This window comes from Lactuca saligna, chromosome 1 (assembly GCF_052625555.1).
Source record: "Lactuca saligna cultivar CGN05327 chromosome 1, ASM5262555v1, whole genome shotgun sequence".
NCBI classification, from domain to species: Eukaryota; Viridiplantae; Streptophyta; class Magnoliopsida; order Asterales; family Asteraceae; genus Lactuca; species Lactuca saligna.
In genome coordinates this window covers 157006840-157026596 of record NC_136417.1, presented here as the reverse complement: position 1 = coordinate 157026596, position 19757 = coordinate 157006840, and the positions used below count along the sequence as shown (strand labels likewise).

General features: G+C 48.6%; 59 non-coding genes across 59 annotated transcripts; all 59 read right to left on the bottom strand.

Annotated features, from left to right (window-relative positions):
- Nucleotides 1-40: 40 nt before the first annotated feature.
- On the bottom strand, nucleotides 41-159 carry LOC145026345 (5S ribosomal RNA). Its single transcript, XR_013674323.1, has one exon. It is a non-coding gene; the product is annotated as a 5S ribosomal RNA (ribosomal RNA).
- A 217-nt stretch (nucleotides 160-376) lies between these two features.
- Nucleotides 377-495, bottom strand: LOC145027397 (5S ribosomal RNA). The gene has a single exon (XR_013675317.1). It is a non-coding gene; the product is annotated as a 5S ribosomal RNA (ribosomal RNA).
- Nucleotides 496-713: 218 nt separating this feature from the next.
- Nucleotides 714-832, bottom strand: LOC145027217 (5S ribosomal RNA). The gene has a single exon (XR_013675149.1). It is a non-coding gene; the product is annotated as a 5S ribosomal RNA (ribosomal RNA).
- Nucleotides 833-1049: 217 nt separating this feature from the next.
- LOC145026989 (5S ribosomal RNA) lies at nucleotides 1050-1168 on the bottom strand. Its single transcript, XR_013674936.1, has one exon. It is a non-coding gene; the product is annotated as a 5S ribosomal RNA (ribosomal RNA).
- A 219-nt stretch (nucleotides 1169-1387) lies between these two features.
- On the bottom strand, nucleotides 1388-1506 carry LOC145025570 (5S ribosomal RNA). The gene has a single exon (XR_013673581.1). It is a non-coding gene; the product is annotated as a 5S ribosomal RNA (ribosomal RNA).
- Nucleotides 1507-1725: 219 nt separating this feature from the next.
- On the bottom strand, nucleotides 1726-1844 carry LOC145027396 (5S ribosomal RNA). The gene has a single exon (XR_013675316.1). It is a non-coding gene; the product is annotated as a 5S ribosomal RNA (ribosomal RNA).
- A 217-nt stretch (nucleotides 1845-2061) lies between these two features.
- On the bottom strand, nucleotides 2062-2180 carry LOC145026825 (5S ribosomal RNA). Its single transcript, XR_013674777.1, has one exon. It is a non-coding gene; the product is annotated as a 5S ribosomal RNA (ribosomal RNA).
- Nucleotides 2181-2398: 218 nt separating this feature from the next.
- On the bottom strand, nucleotides 2399-2517 carry LOC145026344 (5S ribosomal RNA). Its single transcript, XR_013674322.1, has one exon. It is a non-coding gene; the product is annotated as a 5S ribosomal RNA (ribosomal RNA).
- A 218-nt stretch (nucleotides 2518-2735) lies between these two features.
- On the bottom strand, nucleotides 2736-2854 carry LOC145026881 (5S ribosomal RNA). Its single transcript, XR_013674833.1, has one exon. It is a non-coding gene; the product is annotated as a 5S ribosomal RNA (ribosomal RNA).
- A 218-nt stretch (nucleotides 2855-3072) lies between these two features.
- LOC145027395 (5S ribosomal RNA) lies at nucleotides 3073-3191 on the bottom strand. Its single transcript, XR_013675315.1, has one exon. It is a non-coding gene; the product is annotated as a 5S ribosomal RNA (ribosomal RNA).
- A 217-nt stretch (nucleotides 3192-3408) lies between these two features.
- Nucleotides 3409-3527, bottom strand: LOC145026824 (5S ribosomal RNA). Its single transcript, XR_013674776.1, has one exon. It is a non-coding gene; the product is annotated as a 5S ribosomal RNA (ribosomal RNA).
- Nucleotides 3528-3745: 218 nt separating this feature from the next.
- On the bottom strand, nucleotides 3746-3864 carry LOC145026341 (5S ribosomal RNA). The gene has a single exon (XR_013674320.1). It is a non-coding gene; the product is annotated as a 5S ribosomal RNA (ribosomal RNA).
- Nucleotides 3865-4082: 218 nt separating this feature from the next.
- Nucleotides 4083-4201, bottom strand: LOC145026152 (5S ribosomal RNA). The gene has a single exon (XR_013674142.1). It is a non-coding gene; the product is annotated as a 5S ribosomal RNA (ribosomal RNA).
- Nucleotides 4202-4420: 219 nt separating this feature from the next.
- On the bottom strand, nucleotides 4421-4539 carry LOC145027523 (5S ribosomal RNA). Its single transcript, XR_013675438.1, has one exon. It is a non-coding gene; the product is annotated as a 5S ribosomal RNA (ribosomal RNA).
- A 217-nt stretch (nucleotides 4540-4756) lies between these two features.
- Nucleotides 4757-4875, bottom strand: LOC145026823 (5S ribosomal RNA). The gene has a single exon (XR_013674775.1). It is a non-coding gene; the product is annotated as a 5S ribosomal RNA (ribosomal RNA).
- Nucleotides 4876-5093: 218 nt separating this feature from the next.
- Nucleotides 5094-5212, bottom strand: LOC145026340 (5S ribosomal RNA). The gene has a single exon (XR_013674319.1). It is a non-coding gene; the product is annotated as a 5S ribosomal RNA (ribosomal RNA).
- A 218-nt stretch (nucleotides 5213-5430) lies between these two features.
- Nucleotides 5431-5549, bottom strand: LOC145026151 (5S ribosomal RNA). Its single transcript, XR_013674141.1, has one exon. It is a non-coding gene; the product is annotated as a 5S ribosomal RNA (ribosomal RNA).
- Nucleotides 5550-5768: 219 nt separating this feature from the next.
- LOC145027394 (5S ribosomal RNA) lies at nucleotides 5769-5887 on the bottom strand. The gene has a single exon (XR_013675314.1). It is a non-coding gene; the product is annotated as a 5S ribosomal RNA (ribosomal RNA).
- A 217-nt stretch (nucleotides 5888-6104) lies between these two features.
- On the bottom strand, nucleotides 6105-6223 carry LOC145026820 (5S ribosomal RNA). Its single transcript, XR_013674773.1, has one exon. It is a non-coding gene; the product is annotated as a 5S ribosomal RNA (ribosomal RNA).
- A 218-nt stretch (nucleotides 6224-6441) lies between these two features.
- Nucleotides 6442-6560, bottom strand: LOC145026339 (5S ribosomal RNA). The gene has a single exon (XR_013674318.1). It is a non-coding gene; the product is annotated as a 5S ribosomal RNA (ribosomal RNA).
- A 218-nt stretch (nucleotides 6561-6778) lies between these two features.
- LOC145026149 (5S ribosomal RNA) lies at nucleotides 6779-6897 on the bottom strand. Its single transcript, XR_013674140.1, has one exon. It is a non-coding gene; the product is annotated as a 5S ribosomal RNA (ribosomal RNA).
- Nucleotides 6898-7116: 219 nt separating this feature from the next.
- On the bottom strand, nucleotides 7117-7235 carry LOC145027393 (5S ribosomal RNA). Its single transcript, XR_013675313.1, has one exon. It is a non-coding gene; the product is annotated as a 5S ribosomal RNA (ribosomal RNA).
- Nucleotides 7236-7451: 216 nt separating this feature from the next.
- LOC145027176 (5S ribosomal RNA) lies at nucleotides 7452-7570 on the bottom strand. Its single transcript, XR_013675112.1, has one exon. It is a non-coding gene; the product is annotated as a 5S ribosomal RNA (ribosomal RNA).
- A 218-nt stretch (nucleotides 7571-7788) lies between these two features.
- LOC145026971 (5S ribosomal RNA) lies at nucleotides 7789-7907 on the bottom strand. The gene has a single exon (XR_013674919.1). It is a non-coding gene; the product is annotated as a 5S ribosomal RNA (ribosomal RNA).
- Nucleotides 7908-8124: 217 nt separating this feature from the next.
- LOC145026495 (5S ribosomal RNA) lies at nucleotides 8125-8243 on the bottom strand. Its single transcript, XR_013674466.1, has one exon. It is a non-coding gene; the product is annotated as a 5S ribosomal RNA (ribosomal RNA).
- A 218-nt stretch (nucleotides 8244-8461) lies between these two features.
- Nucleotides 8462-8580, bottom strand: LOC145026425 (5S ribosomal RNA). The gene has a single exon (XR_013674399.1). It is a non-coding gene; the product is annotated as a 5S ribosomal RNA (ribosomal RNA).
- A 216-nt stretch (nucleotides 8581-8796) lies between these two features.
- Nucleotides 8797-8915, bottom strand: LOC145027115 (5S ribosomal RNA). The gene has a single exon (XR_013675054.1). It is a non-coding gene; the product is annotated as a 5S ribosomal RNA (ribosomal RNA).
- A 218-nt stretch (nucleotides 8916-9133) lies between these two features.
- LOC145027126 (5S ribosomal RNA) lies at nucleotides 9134-9252 on the bottom strand. Its single transcript, XR_013675065.1, has one exon. It is a non-coding gene; the product is annotated as a 5S ribosomal RNA (ribosomal RNA).
- A 218-nt stretch (nucleotides 9253-9470) lies between these two features.
- LOC145027541 (5S ribosomal RNA) lies at nucleotides 9471-9589 on the bottom strand. The gene has a single exon (XR_013675455.1). It is a non-coding gene; the product is annotated as a 5S ribosomal RNA (ribosomal RNA).
- A 216-nt stretch (nucleotides 9590-9805) lies between these two features.
- On the bottom strand, nucleotides 9806-9924 carry LOC145026876 (5S ribosomal RNA). The gene has a single exon (XR_013674828.1). It is a non-coding gene; the product is annotated as a 5S ribosomal RNA (ribosomal RNA).
- Nucleotides 9925-10143: 219 nt separating this feature from the next.
- Nucleotides 10144-10262, bottom strand: LOC145027352 (5S ribosomal RNA). The gene has a single exon (XR_013675275.1). It is a non-coding gene; the product is annotated as a 5S ribosomal RNA (ribosomal RNA).
- Nucleotides 10263-10479: 217 nt separating this feature from the next.
- LOC145026494 (5S ribosomal RNA) lies at nucleotides 10480-10598 on the bottom strand. The gene has a single exon (XR_013674465.1). It is a non-coding gene; the product is annotated as a 5S ribosomal RNA (ribosomal RNA).
- Nucleotides 10599-10816: 218 nt separating this feature from the next.
- On the bottom strand, nucleotides 10817-10935 carry LOC145026424 (5S ribosomal RNA). The gene has a single exon (XR_013674398.1). It is a non-coding gene; the product is annotated as a 5S ribosomal RNA (ribosomal RNA).
- A 215-nt stretch (nucleotides 10936-11150) lies between these two features.
- LOC145026165 (5S ribosomal RNA) lies at nucleotides 11151-11269 on the bottom strand. Its single transcript, XR_013674155.1, has one exon. It is a non-coding gene; the product is annotated as a 5S ribosomal RNA (ribosomal RNA).
- A 218-nt stretch (nucleotides 11270-11487) lies between these two features.
- Nucleotides 11488-11606, bottom strand: LOC145027125 (5S ribosomal RNA). The gene has a single exon (XR_013675064.1). It is a non-coding gene; the product is annotated as a 5S ribosomal RNA (ribosomal RNA).
- Nucleotides 11607-11824: 218 nt separating this feature from the next.
- On the bottom strand, nucleotides 11825-11943 carry LOC145027391 (5S ribosomal RNA). Its single transcript, XR_013675312.1, has one exon. It is a non-coding gene; the product is annotated as a 5S ribosomal RNA (ribosomal RNA).
- A 216-nt stretch (nucleotides 11944-12159) lies between these two features.
- Nucleotides 12160-12278, bottom strand: LOC145026932 (5S ribosomal RNA). The gene has a single exon (XR_013674881.1). It is a non-coding gene; the product is annotated as a 5S ribosomal RNA (ribosomal RNA).
- Nucleotides 12279-12497: 219 nt separating this feature from the next.
- On the bottom strand, nucleotides 12498-12616 carry LOC145027177 (5S ribosomal RNA). Its single transcript, XR_013675113.1, has one exon. It is a non-coding gene; the product is annotated as a 5S ribosomal RNA (ribosomal RNA).
- A 217-nt stretch (nucleotides 12617-12833) lies between these two features.
- Nucleotides 12834-12952, bottom strand: LOC145026994 (5S ribosomal RNA). Its single transcript, XR_013674941.1, has one exon. It is a non-coding gene; the product is annotated as a 5S ribosomal RNA (ribosomal RNA).
- A 218-nt stretch (nucleotides 12953-13170) lies between these two features.
- On the bottom strand, nucleotides 13171-13288 carry LOC145027563 (5S ribosomal RNA). The gene has a single exon (XR_013675476.1). It is a non-coding gene; the product is annotated as a 5S ribosomal RNA (ribosomal RNA).
- Nucleotides 13289-13506: 218 nt separating this feature from the next.
- Nucleotides 13507-13625, bottom strand: LOC145026164 (5S ribosomal RNA). Its single transcript, XR_013674154.1, has one exon. It is a non-coding gene; the product is annotated as a 5S ribosomal RNA (ribosomal RNA).
- Nucleotides 13626-13841: 216 nt separating this feature from the next.
- On the bottom strand, nucleotides 13842-13960 carry LOC145027227 (5S ribosomal RNA). The gene has a single exon (XR_013675159.1). It is a non-coding gene; the product is annotated as a 5S ribosomal RNA (ribosomal RNA).
- Nucleotides 13961-14178: 218 nt separating this feature from the next.
- Nucleotides 14179-14297, bottom strand: LOC145027124 (5S ribosomal RNA). The gene has a single exon (XR_013675063.1). It is a non-coding gene; the product is annotated as a 5S ribosomal RNA (ribosomal RNA).
- Nucleotides 14298-14514: 217 nt separating this feature from the next.
- LOC145027029 (5S ribosomal RNA) lies at nucleotides 14515-14633 on the bottom strand. Its single transcript, XR_013674973.1, has one exon. It is a non-coding gene; the product is annotated as a 5S ribosomal RNA (ribosomal RNA).
- Nucleotides 14634-14851: 218 nt separating this feature from the next.
- LOC145027251 (5S ribosomal RNA) lies at nucleotides 14852-14970 on the bottom strand. Its single transcript, XR_013675181.1, has one exon. It is a non-coding gene; the product is annotated as a 5S ribosomal RNA (ribosomal RNA).
- A 218-nt stretch (nucleotides 14971-15188) lies between these two features.
- On the bottom strand, nucleotides 15189-15307 carry LOC145026124 (5S ribosomal RNA). Its single transcript, XR_013674116.1, has one exon. It is a non-coding gene; the product is annotated as a 5S ribosomal RNA (ribosomal RNA).
- A 218-nt stretch (nucleotides 15308-15525) lies between these two features.
- LOC145026128 (5S ribosomal RNA) lies at nucleotides 15526-15644 on the bottom strand. Its single transcript, XR_013674120.1, has one exon. It is a non-coding gene; the product is annotated as a 5S ribosomal RNA (ribosomal RNA).
- Nucleotides 15645-15863: 219 nt separating this feature from the next.
- LOC145025569 (5S ribosomal RNA) lies at nucleotides 15864-15982 on the bottom strand. Its single transcript, XR_013673580.1, has one exon. It is a non-coding gene; the product is annotated as a 5S ribosomal RNA (ribosomal RNA).
- A 218-nt stretch (nucleotides 15983-16200) lies between these two features.
- On the bottom strand, nucleotides 16201-16319 carry LOC145027390 (5S ribosomal RNA). The gene has a single exon (XR_013675311.1). It is a non-coding gene; the product is annotated as a 5S ribosomal RNA (ribosomal RNA).
- A 218-nt stretch (nucleotides 16320-16537) lies between these two features.
- On the bottom strand, nucleotides 16538-16656 carry LOC145027036 (5S ribosomal RNA). The gene has a single exon (XR_013674980.1). It is a non-coding gene; the product is annotated as a 5S ribosomal RNA (ribosomal RNA).
- Nucleotides 16657-16875: 219 nt separating this feature from the next.
- Nucleotides 16876-16994, bottom strand: LOC145026338 (5S ribosomal RNA). Its single transcript, XR_013674317.1, has one exon. It is a non-coding gene; the product is annotated as a 5S ribosomal RNA (ribosomal RNA).
- Nucleotides 16995-17211: 217 nt separating this feature from the next.
- Nucleotides 17212-17330, bottom strand: LOC145027389 (5S ribosomal RNA). The gene has a single exon (XR_013675310.1). It is a non-coding gene; the product is annotated as a 5S ribosomal RNA (ribosomal RNA).
- A 219-nt stretch (nucleotides 17331-17549) lies between these two features.
- On the bottom strand, nucleotides 17550-17668 carry LOC145027216 (5S ribosomal RNA). The gene has a single exon (XR_013675148.1). It is a non-coding gene; the product is annotated as a 5S ribosomal RNA (ribosomal RNA).
- Nucleotides 17669-17886: 218 nt separating this feature from the next.
- Nucleotides 17887-18005, bottom strand: LOC145026988 (5S ribosomal RNA). Its single transcript, XR_013674935.1, has one exon. It is a non-coding gene; the product is annotated as a 5S ribosomal RNA (ribosomal RNA).
- A 219-nt stretch (nucleotides 18006-18224) lies between these two features.
- LOC145025568 (5S ribosomal RNA) lies at nucleotides 18225-18343 on the bottom strand. Its single transcript, XR_013673579.1, has one exon. It is a non-coding gene; the product is annotated as a 5S ribosomal RNA (ribosomal RNA).
- A 218-nt stretch (nucleotides 18344-18561) lies between these two features.
- LOC145027568 (5S ribosomal RNA) lies at nucleotides 18562-18680 on the bottom strand. The gene has a single exon (XR_013675480.1). It is a non-coding gene; the product is annotated as a 5S ribosomal RNA (ribosomal RNA).
- Nucleotides 18681-18898: 218 nt separating this feature from the next.
- Nucleotides 18899-19017, bottom strand: LOC145026634 (5S ribosomal RNA). Its single transcript, XR_013674596.1, has one exon. It is a non-coding gene; the product is annotated as a 5S ribosomal RNA (ribosomal RNA).
- Nucleotides 19018-19235: 218 nt separating this feature from the next.
- On the bottom strand, nucleotides 19236-19354 carry LOC145026337 (5S ribosomal RNA). Its single transcript, XR_013674316.1, has one exon. It is a non-coding gene; the product is annotated as a 5S ribosomal RNA (ribosomal RNA).
- A 217-nt stretch (nucleotides 19355-19571) lies between these two features.
- On the bottom strand, nucleotides 19572-19690 carry LOC145026148 (5S ribosomal RNA). The gene has a single exon (XR_013674139.1). It is a non-coding gene; the product is annotated as a 5S ribosomal RNA (ribosomal RNA).
- Nucleotides 19691-19757: the final 67 nt, after the last annotated feature.

Here is a 19757-nt window from a genome sequence, read left to right as displayed (position 1 = left end):
CACCTAAAACATAAAAAAACGCAGACGGGCAACGAAAAAGAGGGTGCAACACGAGGACTTCCCAAGGGGTCACCCATCCTAGTACTACTCTCGCCCAAGCACGCTTAACTGCGGAGTTCTGATAGGATCCGGTGCATTAGTGCTGGTATGATCGCACCCGAAATACTATCCATGCTTATTGTTTTTATGTCTTAAAAGACGCAGAACCTCGTTTGCTTGCTTACGCGAGGCGTGGGACCCACGTGATGGATCGGCTCGGTTCGGGAAACAAGAAAACAATCAACATTGAACCGGAGGCCGCCCGAGCATGGATATAGCAAGAAAGAAAAAAAAACGCACCTAAAACATAAAAAAACGTACACGGGCAACGAAAAAGGGGGTGCAACACGAGGACTTATCTGAGGGTCACCCGTCCTAGTACTACTCTCGCCCAAGCACGCTTAACTGCGGAGTTCTGATGGGATCCGGTGCATTAGTGTTGGTATGATCGCACCCAAAATACTATCCATGCTTATTGTTTTTATGTCTTACAAGACGCAGAACCTCGTTTGCTTTCGGACGCGAGGCGTATGACCCACGTGATGGATCGGCTCGGTTCGGGAAACAAGAAAACAACCAACATTGAACCGGAGGCCGCCCGAGCATGGATATAACAAGAAAGGAAATAAAAAACGCACCTAAAACATAAAAAAACGCAGACGGGCACCGAAAAGGGGGTGCAACACGAGGACTTCCCAGGGGGTCACCCATCCTAGTACTACTCTCGCCCAAGCACGCTTAACTGCGATGTTCTGATGGGATCCGGTGCATTAGTGTTGGTATGATCGCACCCGAAATACTCTCCATGCTTATTGTTTTTATGTCTTACAAGACACAGAACCTCGTTTGCTTTCGGACGCGAGGCGTGGGACCCACGTGATGGATCGGCTCGGTTCGGGAAACAAGAAAACAATCAACATTGAACCGGAGGCCGCCCGAGCATGGATATAGCAAGAAAGAAAAAAAAACGCACCTAAAACATAAAAAAACGCAGACGGGCAACGAAAAAGAGGGTGCAACACGAGGACTTCCCAAGGGGTCACCCATCCTAGTACTACTCTCGCCCAAGCACGCTTAACTGCGGAGTTCTGATAGGATCCGGTGCATTAGTGTTGGTATGATCGCACCCGAAATACTATCCATGCTTATTGTTTTTATGTCTTACAAGACGCAGAACCTCGTTTGCTTTCTGACGCGAGGCGTGGGACCCACGTGATGGATCGGCTCGGTTCGGGAAACAAGAAAACAATCAACATTGAACTGGAGGCCCCCCGAGCATGTATATAGCAAGAAAGAAAAAAAAACGCACCTAAAACATAAAAAAAAACACAGACGGGCAACGAAAAATGGGGTGCAACACGAGGACTTCCCAGGGGGTCACCCATGCTAGTACTACTCTCGCCCAAGCACGCTTAACTGCGGAGTTCTGATGGGATCCGGTGCATTAGTGCTGGTATGATCGCACCCGAAATACTATCCATGCTTATTATTTTTATGTCTTACAAGACGCAGAACCTCGTTTGCTTTCGGACGCGAGGCGTGGGACCCACGTGATGGATCGGCTCGGTTCGGGAAACAAGAAAACAATCAACATTGAACCGGAGGCCGCCCGAGCATGGATACAGCAAGAAAGAAAAAAAAAAACGCACCTAAAACATAAAAAAACGCAAACGGGCAACGAAAAAGGGGGTGCAACACGAGGACTTATCTGAGGGTCACCCGTCCTAGTACTACTCTCGCCCAAGCACGCTTAACTGCGGAGTTCTGATGGGATCCGGTGCATTAGTGTTGGTATGATCGCACCCAAAATACCATCCATGCTTATTGTTTTTATGTATTACAAGACGCAGAACCTCGTTTGCTTTCGGACGCGAGGCGTATGACCCACGTGATGGATCGGCTCGGTTCGGGAAACAAGAAAACAACCAACATTGAACCGGTGGCCGCCCGAGGATGGATATAGCAAGAAAGGAAAAAAAACGCACCTAAAACATAAAAAAACGCAGACGGGCAACGAAATAGGGGGTGCAACACGAGGACTTCCCAGGGGGTCACCCATCCTAGTACTACTCTCGCCCGAGCACGCTTAACTGCGGAGTTCTGATGGGATCCGGTGCATTAGTGCTAGTAAGATCACACCCGAAATACTCTCCATGCTTATTGTTTTTATGTCTTACAAGACACAGAACCTCGTTTGCTTTCGGACGCGAGGCGTGGGACCCACGTGATGGATCGGCTCGGTTCGGGAAACAAAGAAAACAATCAACATTGAACCGGAGGCCGCCCGAGCATGGTGATAGCAAGAAAGAAAAAAAAACGCACCTAAAACATAAAAAAACGCAGACGGGCAACGAAAAAGAGGGTGCAACACGAGGACTTCCCAAGGGGTCACCCATCCTAGTACTACTCTCGCCCAAGCACGCTTAACTGCGGAGTTCTGATAGGATCCGGTGCATTAGTGCTGGTATGATCGCACCCGAAATACTATCCATGCTTATTGTTTTTATGTCTTACAAGACGCAGAACCTCGTTTGCTTTCTGACGCGAGGCGTGGGACCCACGTGATGGATCGGCTCGGTTCGGGAAACAAGAAAACAATCAACATTGAACTGGAGGCCCCCCGAGCATGTATATAGCAAGAAAGAAAAAAAAACGCACCTAAAACATAAAAAAAACACAGACGGGCAACGAAAAATGGGGTGCAACACGAGGACTTCCCAGGGGATCACCCCTCCTAGTACTACTCTCGCCCAAGCACGCTTAACTGCGGAGTTCTGATGGGATCCGGTGCATTAGTGCTGGTATAATCGCACCCAAAATACTATCCATGCTTATTATTTTTATGTCTTACAAGACGCAGAACCTCGTTTGCTTTCGGACGCGAGGCTTGGGACCCACGTGATGGATCGGCTCGGTTGGGGAAACAAGAAAACAATCACCATTGAACCGGAGGCCGCCCGAGCATGGATATAGCAAGAAAGAAAAAAAAAACGCACCTAAAACATAAAAAAACGCAGACGGGCAACGAAAAAGGGGGTGCAACACGAGGACTTATCTGAGGGTCACCCGTCCTAGTACTACTCTCGCCCAAGCACGCTTAACTGCGGAGTTCTGATGGGATCCGGTGCATTAGTGTTGGTATGATCGCACCCAAAATACCATCCATGCTTATTGTTTTTATGTATTACAAGACGCAGAACCTCGTTTGCTTTCGGACGCGAGGCGTATGACCCACGTGATGGATCGGCTCGGTTCGGGAAACAAGAAAACAACCAACATTGAACCGGTGGCCGCCCGAGGATGGATATAGCAAGAAAGGAAAAAAAACGCACCTAAAACATAAAAAAACGCAGACGGGCAACGAAATAGGGGGTGCAACACGAGGACTTCCCAGGGGGTCACCCATCCTAGTACTACTCTCGCCCGAGCACGCTTAACTGCGGAGTTCTGATGGGATCCGGTGCATTAGTGCTAGTAAGATCACACCCGAAATACTCTCCATGCTTATTGTTTTTATGTCTTACAAGACACAGAACCTCGTTTGCTTTCGGACGCGAGGCGTGGGACCCACGTGATGGATCGGCTCGGTTCGGGAAACAAAGAAAACAATCAACATTGAACCGGAGGCCGCCCGAGCATGGTGATAGCAAGAAAGAAAAAAAAACGCACCTAAAACATAAAAAAACGCAGACGGGCAACGAAAAAGAGGGTGCAACACGAGGACTTCCCAAGGGGTCACCCATCCTAGTACTACTCTCGCCCAAGCACGCTTAACTGCGGAGTTCTGATAGGATCCGGTGCATTAGTGCTGGTATGATCGCACCCGAAATACTATCCATGCTTATTGTTTTTATGTCTTACAAGACGCAGAACCTCGTTTGCTTTCTGACGCGAGGCGTGGGACCCACGTGATGGATCGGCTCGGTTCGGGAAACAAGAAAACAATCAACATTGAACTGGAGGCCCCCCGAGCATGTATATAGCAAGAAAGAAAAAAAAACGCACCTAAAACATAAAAAAAACACAGACGGGCAACGAAAAATGGGGTGCAACACGAGGACTTCCCAGGGGATCACCCATCCTAGTACTACTCTCGCCCAAGCACGCTTAACTGCGGAGTTCTGATGGGATCCGGTGCATTAGTGCTGGTATAATCGCACCCAAAATACTATCCATGCTTATTATTTTTATGTCTTACAAGACGCAGAACCTCGTTTGCTTTCGGACGCGAGGCTTGGGACCCACGTGATGGATCGGCTCGGTTGGGGAAACAAGAAAACAATCACCATTGAACCGGAGGCCGCCCGAGCATGGATATAGCAAGAAAGAAAAAAAAAAACGCACCTAAAACATAAAAAAACGCAGACGGGCAACGAAAAAGGGGGTGCAACACGAGGACTTATCTGAGGGTCACCCGTCCTAGTACTACTCTCGCCCAAGCACGCTTAACTGCGGAGTTCTGATGGGATCCGATGCATTAGTGTTGGTATGATCGCACCCAAAATACCATCCATGCTTATTGTTTTTATGTATTACAAGACGCAGAACCTCGTTTGCTTTCGGACGCGAGGCGTATGACCCACGTGATGGATCGGCTCGGTTCGGGAAACAAGAAAACAACCAACATTGAACCGGTGGCCGCCCGAGGATGGATATAGCAAGAAAGGAAAAAAAACGCACCTAAAACATAAAAAAACGCAGACGGGCAACGAAATAGGGGGTGCAACACGAGGACTTCCCAGGGGGTCACCCATCCTAGTACTACTCTCGCCCGAGCACGCTTAACTGCGGAGTTCTGATGGGATCCGGTGCATTAGTGCTAGTAAGATCACACCCGAAATACTCTCCATGCTTATTGTTTTTATGTCTTACAAGACACAGAACCTCGTTTGCTTTCGGACGCGAGGCGTGGGACCCACGTGATGGATCGGCTCGGTTCGGGAAACAAAGAAAACAATCAACATTGAACCGGAGGCCGCCCGAGCATGGTGATAGCAAGAAAGAAAAAAAAACGCACCTAAAACATAAAAAAACGCAGACGGGCAACGAAAAAGAGGGTGCAACACGAGGACTTCCCAAGGGGTCACCCATCCTAGTACTACTCTCGCCCAAGCACGCTTAACTGCGGAGTTCTGATAGGATCCGGTGCATTAGTGCTGGTATGATCGCACCCGAAATACTATCCATGCTTATTGTTTTTATGTCTTACAAGACGCAGAACCTCGTTTGCTTTCTGACGCGAGGCGTGGGACCCACGTGATGGATCGGCTCGGTTCGGGAAACAAGAAAACAATCAACATTGAACTGGAGGCCCCCCGAGCATGTATATAGCAAGAAAGAAAAAAAAACGCACCTAAAACATAAAAAAAACACAGACGGGCAACGAAAAATGGGGTGCAACACGAGGACTTCCCAGGGGATCACCCATCCTAGTACTACTCTCGCCCAAGCACGCTTAACTGCGGAGTTCTGATGGGATCCGGTGCATTAGTGCTGGTATAATCGCACCCAAAATACTATCCATGCTTATTATTTTTATGTCTTACAAGACGCAGAACCTCGTTTGCTTTCGGACGCGAGGCTTGGGACCCACGTGATGGATCGGCTCGGTTCGGGAAACAAGAAAACAATCACCATTGAACCGGAGGCCGCCCGAGCATGGATATAGCAAGAAAGAAAAAAAAAAACGCACCTAAAACATAAAAAAACGCAGACGGGCAACGAAAAAGGGGGTGCAACACGAGGACTTATCTGAGGGTCACCCGTCCTAGTACTACTCTCGCCCAAGCACGCTTAACTGCGGAGTTCTGATGGGATCCGGTGCATTAGTGTTGGTATGATCGCACCCAAAATACCATCCATGCTTATTGTTTTTATGTATTACAAGACGCAGAACCTCGTTTGCTTTCGGACGCGAGGCGTATGACCCACGTGATGGATCGGCTCGGTTCGGGAAACAAGAAAACAACCAACATTGAACCGGTGGCCGCCCGAGGATGGATATAGCAAGAAAGGAAAAAAAACGCACCTAAAACATAAAAAAACGCAGACGGGCAACGAAATAGGGGGTGCAACACGAGGACTTCCCAGGGGGTCACCCATCCTAGTACTACTCTCGCCCGAGCACGCTTAACTGCGGAGTTCTGATGGGATCCGGTGCATTAGTGCTAGTAAGATCACACCCGAAATACTCTCCATGCTTATTGTTTTTATGTCTTACAAGACACAGAACCTCGTTTGCTTTCGGACGCGAGGCGTGGGACCCACGTGATGGATCGGCTCGGTTCGGGAAACAAAGAAAACAATCAACATTGAACCGGAGGCCGCCCGAGCATGGTGATAGCAAGAAAGAAAAAAAAACGCACCTAAAACATAAAAAAACGCAGACGGGCAACGAAAAAGAGGGTGCAACACGAGGACTTCCCAAGGGGTCACCCATCCTAGTACTACTCTCGCCCAAGCACGCTTAACTGCGGAGTTCTGATAGGATCCGGTGCATTAGTGCTGGTATGATCGCACCCGAAATACTATCCATGCTTATTGTTTTTATGTCTTACAAGACGCAGAACCTCGTTTGCTTTCTGACGCGAGGCGTGGGACCCACGTGATGGATCGGCTCGGTTCGGGAAACAAGAAAACAATCAACATTGAACTGGAGGCCCCCCGAGCATGTATATAGCAAGAAAGAAAAAAAAACGCACCTAAAACATAAAAAAAACACAGACGGGCAACGAAAAATGGGGTGCAACACGAGGACTTCCCAGGGGATCACCCATCCTAGTACTACTCTCGCCCAAGCACGCTTAACTGCGGAGTTCTGATGGGATCCGGTGCATTAGTGCTGGTATAATCGCACCCAAAATACTATCCATGCTTATTATTTTTATGTCATACAAGACGCAGAACCTCGTTTGCTTTCGGACGCGAGGCTTGGGACCCACGTGATGGATCGGCTCGGTTCGGGAAACAAGAAAACAATCACCATTGAACCGGAGGCCGCCCGAGCATGGATATAGCAAGAAAGAAAAAAAAAAACGCACCTAAAACATAAAAAAACGCAGACGGGCAACGAAAAAGGGGGTGCAACACGAGGACTTATCTGAGGGTCACCCGTCCTAGTACTACTCTCGCCCAAGCACGCTTAACTGCGGAGTTCTGATGGGATCCGGTGCATTAGTGTTGGTATGATCGCACCCAAAATACTATCCATGCTTATTGTTTTTATGTCTTACAAGACGCAGAACCTCGTTTGCTTTCGGACGCGAGGCGTATGACCCACGTGATGGATCGGCTCGGTTCGGGAAACAAGAAAACAACCAACATTGAACCGGAGGCCGCCCGAGCATGGATATAGCAAGAAAGAAAAAAAAACGCACCTAAAACATAAAAAACGCAGACGGGCAACGAAATAGGGGGTGCAACACGAGGACTTCCCAGGGGGTCACCCATCCTAGTACTACTCTCGCCCAAGTACGCTTAACTGCGGAGTTCTGATGGGATCCGATGCATTAGTGCTAGTAAGATCGCACCCGAAATATTCTCCATGCTTATTGTTTTTATGTCTTACAAGACACAGAACCTCGTTTGCTTTCGGACGCGAGGCGTGGGACCCACGTGATGGATCGGCTCGGTTCGGGAAACAAAGAAAACAATCAACATTGAACCGGAGGCCGCCCGAGCATGGTTATAGCAAGAAAGAAAAAAAAACGCACCTAAAACATAAAAAAACGCAGACGGGCAACGAAAAAGAGGGTGCAACACGAGGACTTCCCAGGGGGTCACCCATCCTAGTACTACTCTCGCCAAAGCACGCTTAACTGCGGAGTTCTGATAGGATCCGGTGCATTAGTGCTGGTATGATCGCACCCGAAATACTATCCATGCTTATTGTTTTTATGTCTTACAAGACGCAGAACCTCGTTTGCTTTCTGACGCGAGGCGTGGGACCCACGTGATGGATCGGCTCGGTTCGGGAAACAAGAAAACAATCAACATTGAACCGAAGGCCGCCCGAGCATGGATATAGCAAGAAAGAAAAAAAAACGCACCTAAAACATAAAAAAACGCAGACGGGCAACGAAAAAGGGGGTGCAACACGAAGACTTCCCAGGGGGTCACCCATCCTAGTACTACTCTCGCCCAAGCACGCTTAACTGTGGAGTTCTGATGGGATCCGGTGCATTAGTGCTGGTATGATCGCACCCGAAATACTATCCATGCTTATTGTTTTTATGTCTTACAAGACGCAGAACCTCGTTTGCTTTCGGACGCGAGGCGTGGGACCCACGTGATGGATCGGCTCGGTTCGGGTAACAAGAAAACAATAAACATTGAACCGGAGGCCGCCCGAGCATGGATATAGCAAGAAAGAAAAAAAAAACGCACCTAAAACATAAAAAAACGCAGACGGGCAATGAAAAAGGGGGTGCAACACGAGGACTTCCCAGGGGGTCACCCATCCTAGTACTAATCTCGCCCAAGCACGCTTAACTGCGGAGTTCTGATGGGATCCGGTGCATTAGTGTTGGTATGATCGCACCCAAAATACTATCCATGCTTATTGTTTTTATGTCTTACAAGACGCAGAACCTCGTTTGCTTTCGGACGCGAGGCGTATGACCCACGTGATGAATCGGCTCGGTTCGGGAAACAAGAAAACAACCAACATTGAACCGGAGGCCGCCCGAGCATGGATATAGCAAGAAAGGAAAAAAAACGCACCTAAAACATAAAAAAACGCAGACGGGCAACGAAAAGGGGGTGCAACACGAGGACTTCCCAGGGGATCACCCATCCTAGTACTACTCTCGCCCAAGCACGCTTAACTGCGGAGTTCTGTTGGGATCCGGTGCATTAGTGTTGGTATGATCGCACCCGAAATACTCTCCATGCTTATTGTTTTTATGTCTTACAAGACACAGAAACTCGTTTGCTTTCGGACGCGAGGCGTGGGACCCACGTGATGGATCGGCTCGGTTCGGGAAACAAGAAAACAATCAACATTGAACTGGAGGCCGCCCGAGCATGGATATAGCAAGAAAGAAAAAAAAAACGCACCTAAAACATAAAAAAACGCAGACGGGCAACGAAAAAGAGGGTGCAACACAAGGACTTCCCAGGGGGTCACCCATCCTAGTACTACTCTCGCCAAAGCACGCTTAACTGCGGAGTTCTGATAGGATCCGGTGCATTAGTGCTGGTATGATCGCACCCGAAATACTATCCATGCTTATTGTTTTTATGTCTTACAAGACGCAGAACCTCGTTTGCTTTCGGACGCGAGGCTTGGGACCCACGTGATGGATCGGCTCGGTTCGGGAAACAAGAAAACAATCACCATTGAACCGGAGGCCGCCCGAGCATGGATATAGCAAGAAAGAAAAAAAAAACGCACCTAAAACATAAAAAAACGCAGACGGGCAACGAAAAAGGGGGTGCAACACGAGGACTTATCTGAGGGTCACCCGTCCTAGTACTACTTTCGCCCAAGCACGCTTAACTGCGGAGTTCTGATGGGATCCGGTGCATTAGTGTTGGTATGATCGCACCCAAAATACTATCCATGCTTATTGTTTGTATGTCTTACAAGACGCATAACCTCGTTTGCTTTCGGACGCGAGGCGTATGACCCACGTGATGGATCGGCTCGGTTCGGGAAACAAGAAAACAACCAACATTGAACCGGAGGCCGCCCGAGCATGGATATAGCAAGAAAGAAAAAAAAACGCACCTAAAACATAAAAAACACAGACGGGCAACGAAATAGGGGGTGCAACACGAGGACTTCCCAGGGGGTCACCCATCCTAGTACTACTCTCGCCCAAGCACGCTTAACTGCGGTGTTCTGATGGGATCCGGTGCATTAGTGCTGGTAAGATCGCACCCGAAATATTCTCCATGCTTATTGTTTTTATGTCTTACAAGACACAGAACCTCGTTTGCTTTCGGACGCGAGGCGTGGGACCCACGTGATGGATCGGCTCGGTTCGGGAAACAAAGAAAACAATCAACATTGAACCGGAGGCCGCCCGAGCATGGTTATAGCAAGAAAGAAAAAAAAAACGCACCTAAAACATAAAAAAATGCAGACGGGCAACGAAAAAGGGGGTGCAACACGAGGACTTATCTGAGGGTCACCCGTCCTAGTACTACTCTCGCCCAAGCACGCTTAACTGCGGAGTTCTGATAGGATCCGGTGCATTAGTGCTGGTATGATCGCACCCGAAATACTATCCATGCTTATTGTTTTTATGTCTTACAAGACGCAGAACCTCGTTTGCTTTCTGACGCGAGGCGTGGGACCCACGTGATGGATCGGCTCGGTTCGGGAAACAAGAAAACAATCAACATTGAACCGAAGGCCGCCCGAGCATGGATATAGCAAGAAAGAAAAAAAAACGCACCTAAAACATAAAAAAACGCAGACGGGCAACGAAAAAGGGGGTGCAACACGAAGACTTCCCAGGGGGTCACCCATCCTAGTACTACTCTCGCCCAAGCACGCTTAACTGTGGAGTTCTGATGGGATCCGGTGCATTAGTGCTGGTATGATCGCACCCGAAATACTATCCATGCTTATTGTTTTTATGTCTTACAAGATGCAGAACCTCGTTTGCTTTCGGACGCGAGGCGTGGGACCCACGTGATGGATCGGCTCGGTTCGGGTAACAAGAAAACAATAAACATTGAACCGGAGGCCGCCCGAGCATGGATATAGCAAGAAAGAAAAAAAAAACGCACCTAAAACATAAAAAAACGCAGACGGGCAATGAAAAAGGGGGTGCAACACGAGGACTTCCCAGGGGGTCACCCATCCTAGTACTAATCTCGCCCAAGCACGCTTAACTGCGGAGTTCTGATGGGATCCGGTGCATTAGTGTTGGTATGATCGCACCCAAAATACTATCCATGCTTATTGTTTTTATGTCTTACAAGACGCAGAACCTCGTTTGCTTTCGGACGCGAGGCGTATGACCCACGTGATGAATCGGCTCGGTTCGGGAAACAAGAAAACAACCAACATTGAACCGGAGGCCGCCCGAGCATGGATATAGCAAGAAAGGAAAAAAAACGCACCTAAAACATAAAAAACGCAGACGGGCAACGAAAAGGGGGTGCAACACGAGGACTTCCCAGGGGGTCACCCATCCTAGTACTACTCTCGCCCAAGCACGCTTAACTGCGGAGTTCTGATGGGATCCGGTGCATTAGTGTTGGTATGATCGCACCCGAAATACTCTCCATGCTTATTGTTTTTATGTCTTACAAGACACAGAAACTCGTTTGCTTTCGGACGCGAGGCGTGGGACCCACGTGATGGATCGGCTCGGTTCGGGAAACAAGAAAACAATCAACATTGAACTGGAGGCCGCCCGAGCATGGATATAGCAAGAAAGAAAAAAAAAACGCACCTAAAACATAAAAAAACGCAGACGGGCAACGAAAAAGAGGGTGCAACACAAGGACTTCCCAGGGGGTCACCCATCCTAGTACTACTCTCGCCAAAGCACGCTTAACTGCGGAGTTCTGATAGGATCCGGTGCATTAGTGCTGGTATGATCGCACCCGAAATACTATCCATGCTTATTGTTTTTATGTCTTACAAGACGCACAACCTCGTTTGCTTTCGGACGCGAGGCTTGGGACCCACGTGATGGATCGGCTCGGTTCGGGAAACAAGAAAACAATCACCATTGAACCGGAGGCCGCCCGAGCATGGATATAGCAAGAAAGAAAAAAAAAACGCACCTAAAACATAAAAAAACGCAGACGGGCAACGAAAAAGGGGGTGCAACACGAGGACTTATCTGAGGGTCACCCGTCCTAGTACTACTCTCGCCCAAGCACGCTTAACTGCGGAGTTCTGATGGGATCCGGTGCATTAGTGTTGGTATGATCGCACCCAAAATACTATCCATGCTTATTGTTTTTATGTCTTACAAGACGCATAACCTCGTTTGCTTTCGGACGCGAGGCGTATGACCCACGTGATGGATCGGCTCGGTTCGGGAAACAAGAAAACAACCAACATTGGACCGGAGGCCGCCCGAGCATGGATATAGCAAGAAAGAAAAAAAAACGCACCTAAAACATAAAAAACGCAGACGGGCAACGAAATAGGGGGTGCAACACGAGGACTTCCCAGGGGGTCACCCATCCTAGTACTACTCTCGCCCAAGTACGCTTAACTGCGGAGTTCTGATGGGATCCGGTGCATTAGTGCTAGTAAGATCGCACCCGAAATATTCTCCATGCTTATTGTTTTTATGTCTTACAAGACACAGAACCTCGTTTGCTTTCGGACGCGAGGCGTGGGACCCACGTGATGGATCGGCTCGGTTCGGGAAACAAAGAAAACAATCAACATTGAACCGGAGGCCGCCCGAGCATGGTTATAGCAAGAAAGAAAAAAAAAACGCACCTAAAACATAAAAAAACGCAGACGGGCAACGAAAAAGAGGGTGCAACACGAGGACTTCCCAGGGGGTCACCCATCCTAGTACTACTCTCGCCAAAGCACGCTTAACTGCGGAGTTCTGATAGGATCCGGTGCATTAGTGCTGGTATGATCGCACCTGAAATACTATCCATGCTTATTGTTTTTATGTCTTACAAGACGCAGAACCTCGTTTGCTTTCTGACGCGAGGCGTGGGACCCACGTAATGGATCGGCTCGGTTCGGGAAACAAGAAAACAATCAACATTGAACCGAAGGCCGCCCGAGCATGGATATAGCAAGAAAGAAAAAAAAACGCACCTAAAACATAAAAAAACGCAGACGGGCAACGAAAAAGGGGGTGCAACACGAAGACTTCCCAGGGGGTCACCCATCCTAGTAGTACTCTCGCCCAAGCACGCTTAACTGTGGAGTTCTGATGGGATCCGGTGCATTAGTGCTGGTATGATCGCACCCGAAATACTATCCATTCTTATTGTTTTTATGTCTTACAAGACGCAGAACCTCGTTTGCTTTCGGACGCGAGGCGTGGGACCCACGTGATGGATCGGCTCGGTTCGGAAAACAAGAAAACAATAAACTTTGAACCGGAGGCCATCCGAGCATGGATATAGCAAGAAAGAAAAAAAAAACGCACCTAAAACATAAAAAAACGCAGACGGGCAACGAAAAAGAGGGTGCAAAACGAGGACTTCCCAGGGGTCACCCATCCTAGTACTACTCTCGCCAAAGCACGCTTAACTGCGGAGTTTTGATAGGATCCGGTGCATTAGTGCTGGTATGATCGCACCCGAAATACTATCCATGCTTATTGTTTTTATGTCTTACAAGACGCAGAACCTCGTTTGCTTTCGGACGCGAGGCGTGGGACCCACGTGATGGATCGGCTCGGTTCGGGTAACAAGAAAACAATAAACATTGAACCGGAGGCCGCCCGAGCATGGATATAGCAAGAAAGAAAAAAAAAACGCACCTAAAACATAAAAAAACGCAGACGGGCAATGAAAAAGGGGGTGCAACACGAGGACTTCCCAGGGGGTCACCCATCCTAGTACTACTCTCGCCCAAGCACGCTTAACTGCGGAGTTCTGATGGGATCCGGTGCATTAGTGTTGGTATGATCGCACCCAAAATACTATCCATGCTTATTGTTTTTATGTCTTACAAGACGCAGAACCTCGTTTGCTTTCGGACGCGAGGCGTATGACCCACGTGATGAATCGGCTCGGTTCGGGAAACAAGAAAACAACCAACATTGAACCGGAGGCCGCCCGAGCATGGATATAGCAAGAAAGGAAAAAAAACGCACCTAAAACATAAAAAAACGCAGACGGGCAACGAAAAGGGGGTGCAACACGAGGACTTCCCAGGGGGTCACCCATCCTAGTACTACTCTCGCCCAAGCATGCTTAACTGCGGTGTTCTGATGGGATCCGGTGCATTAGTGTTGGTATGATCGCACCCGAAATACACTCCATGCTTATTGTTTTTATGTCTTACAAGACACAGAAACTCGTTTGCTTTCGGACGCGAGGCGTGGGACCCACGTGATGGATCGGCTCGGTTCGGGAAACAAGAAAACAATCAACATTGAACTGGAGGCCGCCCGAGCATGGATATAGCAAGAAAGAAAAAAAAAACGCACCTAAAACATAAAAAAACGCAGACGGGCAACGAAAAAAAGGGTGCAACACAAGGACTTCCCAGGGGGTCACCCATCCTAGTACTACTCTCGCCAAAGCACGCTTAACTGCGGAGTTCTGATAGGATCCGGTGCATTAGTGCTGGTATGATCGCACCCAAAATACTATCCATGCTTATTGTTTTTATGTCTTACAAGACGCAGAACCTCGTTTGCTTTCTGACGCGAGGCGTGGGACCCACGTGATGGATCGGCTCGGTTCGGGAAACAAGAAAACAACCAACATTGAACCGGAGGCCGCCCGAGCATGGTTATAACAAGAAAGGAAAAAAAAACGCACCTAAAACATAAAAAAACGCAGACGGGCACCGAAAAGGGGGTGCAACACGAGGACTTCCCAGGGGGTCACCCATCCTAGTACTACTCTCGCCCAAGCACGCTTAACTGCGGTGTTCTGATGGGATCCGGTGCATTAGTGTTGGTATGATCGCACCCGAAATACTCTCCATGCTTATTGTTTTTATGTCTTACAAGACGCAGAACCTCGTTTGCTTTCGGACGCGAGGCGTGGGACCCACGTGATGGATCGGCTCGGTTCGGGAAACAAGAAAACAATCAACATTGAACCGGAGGCCGCCCGAGCATGGATATAGCAAGAAAGAAAAAAAAAACGCACCTAAAACATAAAAAAACGCAGACGGGCAACGAAAAAGAGGGTGCAACACGAGGACTTCCCAAGGGGTCACCCATCCTAGTACTACTCTCGCCCAAGCACGCTTAACTGCGGAGTTTTGATAGGATCCGGTGCATTAGTGTTGGTATGATCGCACCCGAAATACTATCCATGCTTATTGTTTTTATGTCTTACGAGATGTAGAACCTCGTTTGCTTTCTGACGCGAGGCGTGGGACCCACGTGATGGATCGGCTCGGTTCGGGAAACAAGAAAACAATCAACATTGAACTGGAGGCCGCCCGAGCATGTATATAGCAAGAAAGAAAAAAAAACGCACCTAAAACATAAAAAAAACACAGACGGGCAACGAAAAATGGGGTGCAACACGAGGACTTCCCAGGGGGTCACCCATGCTAGTACTACTCTCGCCCAAGCACGCTTAACTGCGGAGTTCTGATGGGATCCGGTGCATTAGTGCTGGTATAATCGCACCCGAAATACTATCCATGGTTATTGTTTTTATGTCTTACAAGACGCAGAACCTCGTTTGCTTTCGGACGCGAGGCGTGGGACCCACGTGATGGATCGGCTCGGTTCGGGAAACAAGAAAACAATCAACATTGAACCGGAGGCCGCCCGAGCATGGATATAGCAAGAAAGAAAAAAAAAACGCACCTAAAACATAAAAAAACGCAGATGGGCAACGAAAAAGGGGGTGCAACACGAGGACTTCCCAGGGGGTCACCCATCCTAGTACTACTCTCGCCCAAGCACGCTTGACTGCGGAGTTCTGATGGGATCCAGTGCATTAGTGCTGGTATGATCGCACCCGAAATACTATCCATGCTTATTGTTTTTATGTCTTACAAGACGCAGAAACTCGTTTGCTTTCGGACGCGAGGCGTGGGACCCACGTGATGGATCGGCTCGGTTCGGGAAACAAGAAAACAATCAACATTGAACTGGAGGCCCCCCGAGCATGTATATAGCAAGAAAGAAAAAAAAACGCACCTAAAACATAAAAAAAAACACAGACGGGCAACGAAAAATGGGGTGCAACACGAGGACTTCCCAGGGGGTCACCCATGCTAGTACTACTCTCGCCCAAGCACGCTTAACTGCGGAGTTCTGATGGGATCCGGTGCATTAGTGCTGGTATGATCGCACCCGAAATACTATCCATGCTTATTATTTTTATGTCTTACAAGACGCAGAACCTCGTTTGCTTTCGGACGCGAGGCATGGGACCCACGTGATGGATCGGCTCGGTTCGGGAAACAAGAAAACAATCAACATTGAACCGGAGGCCGCCCGAGCATGGATATAGCAAGAAAGAAAAAAAAACGCACCTAAAACATAAAAATAACGCAAACGGGCAACGAAAAAGGGGGTGCAACACGAGGACTTATCTGAGGGTCACCCGTCCTAGTACTACTCTCGCCCAAGCACGCTTAACTGCGGAGTTCTGATGGGATCCGGTGCATTAGTGTTGGTATGATCGCACCCAAAATACCATCCATGCTTATTGTTTTTATGTCTTACAAGACGCATAACCTCGTTTGCTTTCGGACGCGAGGCGTATGACCCACGTGATGGATCGGCTCGGTTCGGGAAACAAGAAAACAACCAACATTGAACCGGTGGCCGCCCGAGGATGGATATAGCAAGAAAGGAAAAAAAAACGCACCTAAAATATAAAAAAACGCAGACGGGCAACGAAATAGGGGGTGCAACACGAGGACTTCCCAAGGGGTCACCCATCCTAGTACTACTCTCGCCCAAGCACGCTTAACTGCGGAGTTCTGATGGGATCCGGTGCATTATTGCTAGTAAGATCGCACCCGAAATACTCTCCATGCTTATTGTTTTTATGTCTTACAAGACACAGAACCTCGTTTGCTTTCGGACGCGAGGCGTGGGACCCACGTGATGGATCGGCTCGGTTCGGGAAACAAAGAAAACAATCAAAATTGAACCGGAGGCCGCCCGAGCATGGTGATAGCAAGAAAGAAAAAAAAAACGCACCTAAAACATAAAAAAACGCAGACGGGCAACGAAAAAGAGGGTGCAACACGAGGACTTCCCAAGGGGTCACCCATCCTAGTACTACTCTCGCCCAAGCACGCTTAACTGCGGAGTTCTGATAGGATCCGGTGCATTAGTGCTGGTATGATCGCACCCGAAATACTATCCATGCTTATTGTTTTTATGTCTTACAAGACGCAGAACCTCGTTTGCTTTCTTACGCGAGGCGTGGGACCCACGTGATGGATCGGCTCGGTTCGGGAAACAAGAAAACAATCAACATTGAACCGGAGGCCGCCCGAGCATGGATATAGCAAGAAAGAAAAAAAAACGCACCTAAAACATAAAAAAACGCAAACGGGCAACGAAAAAGGGGGTGCAACACGAGGACTTATCTGAGGGTCACCCGTCCTAGTACTACTCTCGCCCAAGCACGCTTAACTGCGGAGTTCTGATGGGATCCGGTGCATTAGTGTTGGTATGATCGCACCCAAAATACTATCCATGCTTATTGTTTTTATGTCTTACAAGACGCAGAACCTCGTTTGCTTTCGGACGCGAGGCGTATGACCCACGTGATGGATCGGCTCGGTTCGGGAAACAAGAAAACAACCAACATTGAACCGGAGGCCGCCCGAGCATGGATATAACAAGAAAGGAAAAAAAAAAACGCACCTAAAACATAAAAAAACGCAGACGGGCACCGAAAAGGGGGTGCAACACGAGGACTTCCCAGGGGGTCACCCATCCTAGTACTACTCTCGCCCAAGCACGCTTAACTGCGATGTTCTGATGGGATCCGGTGCATTAGTGTTGGTATGATCGCACCCGAAATACTCTCCATGCTTATTGTTTTTATGTCTTACAAGACACAGAACCTCGTTTGCTTTCGGACGCGAGGCGTGGGACCCACGTGATGGATCGGCTCGGTTCGGGAAACAAGAAAACAATCAACATTGAACCGGAGGCCGCCCGAGCATGGATATAGCAAGAAAGAAAAAAAAAACGCACCTAAAACATAAAAAAACGCAGACGGGCAACGAAAAAGAGGGTGCAACACGAGGACTTCCCAAGGGGTCACCCATCCTAGTACTACTCTCGCCCAAGCACGCTTAACTGCGGAGTTCTGATAGGATCCGGTGCATTAGTGTTGGTATGATCGCACCCGAAATACTATCCATGCTTATTGTTTTTATGTCTTACAAGACGCAGAACCTCGTTTGCTTTCTGACGCGAGGCGTGGGACCCACGTGATGGATCGGCTCGGTTCGGGAAACAAGAAAACAATCAACATTGAACTGGAGGCCCCCCGAGCATGTATATAGCAAGAAAGAAAAAAAAACGCACCTAAAACATAAAAAAAAACACAGACGGGCAACGAAAAATGGGGTGCAACACGAGGACTTCCCAGGGGGTCACCCATGCTAGTACTACTCTCGCCCAAGCACGCTTAACTGCGGAGTTCTGATGGGATCCGGTGCATTAGTGCTGGTATGATCGCACCCGAAATACTATCCATGCTTATTATTTTTATGTCTTACAAGACGCAGAACCTCGTTTGCTTTCGGACGCGAGGCGTGGGACCCACGTGATGGATCGGCTCGGTTCGGGAAACAAGAAAACAATCAACATTGAACCGGAGGCCGCCCGAGCATGGATATAGCAAGAAAGAAAAAAAAAACGCACCTAAAACATAAAAAAACGCAAACGGGCAACGAAAAAGGGGGTGCAACACGAGGACTTATCTGAGGGTCACCCGTCCTAGTACTACTCTCGCCCAAGCACGCTTAACTGCGGAGTTCTGATGGGATCCGGTGCATTAGTGTTCGTATGATCGCACCCAAAATACCATCCATGCTTATTGTTTTTATGTATTACAAGACGCAGAACCTCGTTTGCTTTCGGACGCGAGGCGTATGACCCACGTGATGGATCGGCTCGGTTCGGGAAACAAGAAAACAACGAACATTGAACCGGTGGCCGCCCGAGGATGGATATAGCAAGAAAGGAAAAAAAAACGCACCTAAAACATAAAAAAACGCAGACGGGCAACGAAATAGGGGGTGCAACACGAGGACTTCCCAGGGGGTCACCCATCCTAGTACTACTCTCGCCCGAGCACGCTTAACTGCGGAGTTCTGATGGGATCCGGTGCATTAGTGCTAGTAAGATCGCACCCGAAATACTCTCCATGCTTATTGTTTTTATGTCTTACAAGACACAGAACCTCGTTTGCTTTCGGACGCGAGGCGTGGGACCCACGTGATGGATCGGCTCGGTTCGGGAAACAAAGAAAACAATCAACATTGAACCGGAGGCCGCCCGAGCATGGTGATAGCAAGAAAGAAAAAAAAACGCACCTAAAACATAAAAAAACGCAGACGGGCAACGAAAAAGAGGGTGCAACACGAGGACTTCCCAAGGGGTCACCCATCCTAGTACTACTCTCGCCCAAGCACGCTTAACTGCGGAGTTCTGATAGGATCCGGTGCATTAGTGCTGGTATGATCGCACCCGAAATACTATCCATGCTTATTGTTTTTATGTCTTACAAGACGCAGAACCTCGTTTGCTTTCTGACGCGAGGCGTGGGACCCACGTGATGGATCGGCTCGGTTCGGGAAACAAGAAAACAATCAACATTGAACTGGAGGCCCCCCGAGCATGTATATAGCAAGAAAGAAAAAAAACGCACCTAAAACATAAAAAAAACACAGACGGGCAACGAAAAATGGGGTGCAACACGAGGACTTCCCAGGGGATCACCCATCCTAGTACTACTCTCGCCCAAGCACGCTTAACTGCGGAGTTCTGATGGGATCCGGTGCATTAGTGCTGGTATAATCGCACCCAAAATACTATCCATGCTTATTATTTTTATGTCTTACAAGACGCAGAACCTCGTTTGCTTTCGGACGC